Raw genomic sequence first — 6,000 nt, 5'->3', positions numbered from 1 at the left:
AAAAAAGACACGATTAAATATAAATAGGGAAAAGTTAAGTAAATTTTTGTTTAGAAATAATTTCAGAATCTTTTGCAAAGGAGAGATGATAGTTAACACAAAATCTAGAAAACAACATATTTATAACTAATCTACCTCATAATAATAACTATCCCACAAAAATAACAAACCTACAAAACAACCAAAGGATCTAAATATTACACTATTATTAGCCCTTACCTAATAATTCACACATTAGTTAAATGGGCATTAGGAACAAAGACATGTTTTGGAACATCACTCTTCCTTCTTTAGATAAATATCCAAAACACACCATCATGTAGATGATTAGAAAGAGAGGAAAGGAAAGGAAAATCCTCCATTGTATCCTTGCACTAATAAACCAAATAGAGAGAGGTAAAATACATAACCAAATAATCCATGTAAGATAGGACTTGAATACAAAGTAGGACCAAGGGTTACACCATCACACACCTTGATTATTTTGGGTTCATGAAGAGTACCCAAATTTGGCCCTAAAGAAGATTTTATAGTATTAGATGATGAAAGTAATAAATTATCATCATCCACGTAGGGATCTACCACATGAATAGAGGCTAAAAAGTGTCCATTGAGATCTAATAAACATTAGAAAACTAAAAATATTATAATAATCTAATAAATAATCAACAATATAGTATTTGAAAATGCCATTTCACCACCAAGTAGCAAAACCAAATGTTATAAAATGATAGAAAAGGAAATAAAAATTAAGATGTCCAAGTATCAAAAGTTACTTGCATTAAAAGGGAAAATCCTCAAAATCAATTTATTAAGTTGAAGGCCTATCTTGCATGAAACGATATTATCCCTAGGAAGAGCCTTGGAAATATTAATGTAAAAAAAATTAAAGACATAGGTTGTGTTGCAAAATTTTTAAGAAGTTGAATCAATCCTTAGAACATAACCAGGTATATCTTCAAGGCAAGATATACCTTAGAAATGAAGATTAAAATTATGTATTCTAACCTAGACTAGAATGGTATTGAGTAGTTGAAAGAAAGGAATAAAGACATGAGAAAAATGAAATAGTTAAACCACATCCATAGCCTACCATCTAACATTGCTTCTTTATAGTAAAAAGAATGAAAAGACACAATAAAAAAATTCTAGTCCAAGGATAGGGATTGATTTTTTTCACCATGAGAGGCCTCCACGATTTCAATACCTACTCATCCAACTTTTGAAGTCAAGGCAATAAATGATTCCATATGTAAATTAAACTAAATAAAAAATGTTTTGTATTATTAATCAGATCCTCTCCATAGATAACAACAAGGGAAAATTGTGAACAAGGAAGAGGTTTCTTACTATGATAATGTTAAGAATACCTACCAAGACTACATACCCTTAATCCAACCATGGCTATGTATATGATAGGGAACATTTACCTAAGCCAAAATCCATAAAATTAAGCACCAACATAACATGTTTTCATGATTAAATATTTTTATATTTTTCATGTTATATTTTATAGATTTACTTCACCATTATTACTTAAAGAATTGTTAATCAATACAATTTTTTTTTTCAATTTTCTAACTATAAATTTTACACACATCTGAAATATTTACTAGAAATATCCTTCTCAAAGAACCTATCTTTTAAATCATTTTTTTAATTTTTGAATTGCCTTTTTAATTATCTTAAATTTTCTTTTAATATCTCTTAAAAACTTATAAATATCTAGCATTTCTAACAATATTGTTGAGCTCTTACGAGTATTTTCAAGCACATGGATATTACCAAGCCCTTTATTGAGGTTATAAGAATTGTAGTAGCATATTGCATTAATATTTATGCCTCCATTGGCTTTGCCAAGCCTTGAAGGTGACTTATGCTATGCTTTTATTTGACTTATCTATTTTATATTTTTCTTTTTGTTGAATCTTTAATGCTTTTGGTTTGGACACTTTAGTTTTATTTTTTCCATTTTATAACATTCTAGTTCATATTGAAGCGATGGGTGGGAAAGGGAGCGTAGGAGGAAGCGGGCAGGGGAGGGTTTCGTCAACAGATGATTCTAGTGTTGCTAATGAGGATGGCGATGGTGATGGGGGAGAAGATCCATTTTCCTCCATCCTCTTTCTTGTGTTCAGGCCTTTTCTCCCCATTGTGGAATGAGGGTCCGCTGAGGGCTCAGAGGACTTGTTGGTTTGGTGTGTGGAGACGGTGGCAGGGCACCTCTCGACTGTTTTTGCTGATGGCACACTTTGTGAAGGTGCGACTGTGTTGTTTCTCTCTCTTGACAGGTGTTGGATTCCTCTTGGGTTCATGCGGGCCGGATTTTGGGTGGGCGACTCTATCCCTCTTCCAGGGGTTTTTGTGGGTGTCGTCCCCTATTCGGGCTTTCCACTTGGGTTGGTTTTTGGGAATTCCTTTCTTGTTCTGGGGTTTTCTCTTTCGGTGAGAGATTTGCGGGGGCTTTGGTTTTGTGCCTTGTTGGAGGGTGGTTTGAGGTTGGTGGCCTTTTATAGTTTCTTTCCTTGTTTGCTTTCTCATGGGTTGTCTGCTGAGCGGTCTATTCAGGTAACTACAACTCCTATTGAGGTGGAGTTGGACTTGGATGTTTTTCTCATGAATAGTTGCAGGGAAGTTTGTTGGTTGGCTACTTCCCTTTGACATTCTCTTTCATCTTTTATTGTTATGGTTCTAGGAACCATGCTAAAACCCAGTGTTTCTGGTTTAGGGAGCCGGTTAAATCCCTATGGGGTAGATTTTAGTAATTTTGGGAGATATTTTGTAGCCCATGTTTCTTTGGTTCAGATTAAGGTTAAGGGGGCCTATATAAAACCCTTTTTGTCTCTTGTTTTGGGTTTTGTTCTTTCTCATGTGCCTCATGATTATCTCAGACCATGTTTTCTTGAGGGTTATTCTGACCTTCTTCATGGCTCCATGGCTTGGTGCTTTATGATTTACTATTGCATCTTGGGGCTTCTCCAACATTTCCTATTGAGGTGGGCCTATCTTCTATGGAGGGGGAGATGGATGTGGTTGGAGGATATTTATCTTCTATCGAGGTGGAGTCCGATGCTATTGGTTATGCTTGAAGGATCCACATGTTTGAGTATTTTGGTGCTGAAGGTTTTTGGTGTTTTTTTAACTCCCTATCTTGTTGTGGGGGCACTATAAAACCCACTCTAAAGGTTGAGGGAGCCTAGAAAAACCCTATGTATTTTTCTCTTTTTAGGGCCAGGCTAGATGCTAAAAATTTTCAAGGGCCTTGTATGGCCAGTCTCTATTTTTGGTTAGGTGAAGGTTTTGTTGATGTTATCCTGATGTTTCTGCTATAGGTTAAGCGTGCTTGGGAAAACCCTGATGGTTGGTTGAGGGTGCCATTCAAACCCTTGTTCTCTATCTCTAAGATCTAGTTATTTTTAGATCTGTTAATTTGGCCAGCGTGGTTTGTAGTGTTCGATCCTTTTTTTTCTGGCTAGCGTTTGGTTTAGTGTTGGCTGCTAGGTATGCTTGATCTTTTTGTCTGCAGCATCCCATTGTTGGTTCCAGATCCGTAAAAATCTGAGAGTTTCGGGTCCCTTTAAAACCTGTTGTTCAAGGTTTCTGGTCCCCTCAAAACGTGTTTATCCTAATAAAAAATATTCTAGTTCTTATTTAATTCCATTCTATCTTACATTGTTGTTTCTCTTAAAAGTGGAAGAATATTTAGAATAAGAGCACAATTATATGTTATCTATTATTTTTTTAAAATTATTTGTTTTTGAGGCTAGATAAACCAAAATATAGGCTTGATTTGAAGGTGATCCCCAGAAAAAAAAACATCAAAAAAATTATACTTTTCCTTTTGAAGATACAAATTTTCTTTTGGGCAGAAGATATTCAACATAGGAGCTTTATTTTATCCTCTCCCCTTTTCATGTTCATTATTTTCATTTCAATAGATTACTTAATTATTATATATTTTCTATTATTGGATATCTTCTAAAGAGTGCTTCTATTTATTTTTTAATATAGAACATGACACATTTTTCAAGATATATTTAAGTTTATGTTATGGACATTTTCACTTGATAGAATAGAATGTGTTGCATATATTTCCATGTTTAACAATAGCATCTAATCTAGAGACCTCTATTATTTTGTATAAGTTTCATCATTATTGTTATCATCTAGTTTTTCTTTAATTTTATATATTTTTATTTATATTTTATAAATAATTAATTTCTTTTATAGTTTTTATGTTCCTTAGAAAGATACTATTTTTTAGTTAAAACATGTTATGATTAATTAGATTTTTTTTCATTCTATTAAAATAGTAATAAGGTAGTCTTTATAAAGACATAGGCAAAGATTAAAAATAAACTCCATTAAAGAATCCATGTAAACCAACATTTAGAAAAATTCTAGAAAATCGTATTTATACAAGACATTTTTTGTTGCTGGTACATTGTTCTTCCATATTTAGATGGAAAGTATTACAACACATTTAGACAGGAAGGTTGAATACATCCAATAAATATAAAAACTAAATTGATATTGATGTCCTCGATCAAGTGCTCTATCTAATATAGTAATCCACAAGGTGAAATCACATTCAAAGTGTTAAACCTACCAACCATGAAGCGTATGCTTCCCCTATGTTCTTCTACTAAAGAACTCTCAACATTGCATGAAGTATCCAATAATATGGAATGTGATAGGCTTTACGAAATCTTGTGTAGCATGATATATATATAGCATACATCTTACAGATAAAATGCTAATGTCCTAATTTCATAATATGGCAAAGAGTAAAATAAAAAATCATATAGTAAAATTACTAATGATTACAAGCTTTTGCCAAATAATAGATTTGACTATTGATAGGTGGATTAGAAGTAGAAACCTACCCTTCTTTCTTAATCCATATTTGGCACCCATCCTTGTAATGTTTAATCTATCTAAATATAATACAATGAGATTCATAAGACATAGTTTACAATCTTTAAAATTCTAATCTAGACAATGTAATCCATTTGTCCATTATGCTATGCTTTCAGAAAGACTATCATATTTTAAATTTAGTTTTTAATGTCAATGTTATCAATATTTACGTGTTCATAATATAAATTAAAAAAAAATAATATAATAATAAGCTCAACCTTTATTGTCACTTTTCCACAATTTGATAAGGATCATCATTTATTTAACAAACTATTCTAAGACAACTAAAATTTTTCTGATTAGGTAAATTAGGAAATAGGGCCCAAACCCTTTTACATTTCAGCCTTCAAGATGACATTGAGGGATCTCACAAGAAGTGAGAAAACTAAAAAGCCAAATTCTAGCATGAATTGAAGTGCCAACTAGCATATCATAAGAGACACAACTAAGACAATTCAAATAGAACTTATAAGTTTTCAAAAGGACCCCAAGACCTAAAACTAGACACACCTTGAACTAGAGAGAAAAAAATCAAGGAGTTAGTTAACATCCTAAAAAAATAAACCAAATCCACCTTGATCTATAAAGAGCACAACCAAGGGAAGGGTAAGTAAAATAATGGGTTTTGAAAGGAATCCCTAAACCTTCCAAAAATGAGAACACTTTGAACTGAGGAAAATTCGACCAGAGAATGGACTAGAAAAAATATAACCAATGGGTTTTGAGAGGTACCCAAAACCTTTTCCAATAGAATCACCATAAAAATAGAAAGGGAATGGGACAATAATGAGCCTAGAAATAGTAGACAACAAAACTAGCTACCAATTGAGACAAGAAGAGAATGGGAGAAGAATCTTATATAGTAGTAGTAATAGAAATAAACTAGCCTATCCAAGATGAAAAAACATCTTAGAGATAAAAAAACCAAGTGATATCTAAATTTGAAGGTAAGTCAATAGGTTTAGAAGTATCAAAACCCACCATATAGTCCACCTTGATAGGACCAATAATAAGAATAACACCACAATCTACCTTAATAGGAATATAATAAAAAATAATAATAGATTCCACCTCTATATG

Source organism: Cryptomeria japonica, chromosome 4, assembly GCF_030272615.1.
Source record: "Cryptomeria japonica chromosome 4, Sugi_1.0, whole genome shotgun sequence".
Taxonomy (NCBI): Eukaryota; Viridiplantae; Streptophyta; class Pinopsida; order Cupressales; family Cupressaceae; genus Cryptomeria; species Cryptomeria japonica.
The sequence above is the reverse complement of the archived record's forward strand: the minus strand, read 5'-3'. Positions refer to the sequence as shown.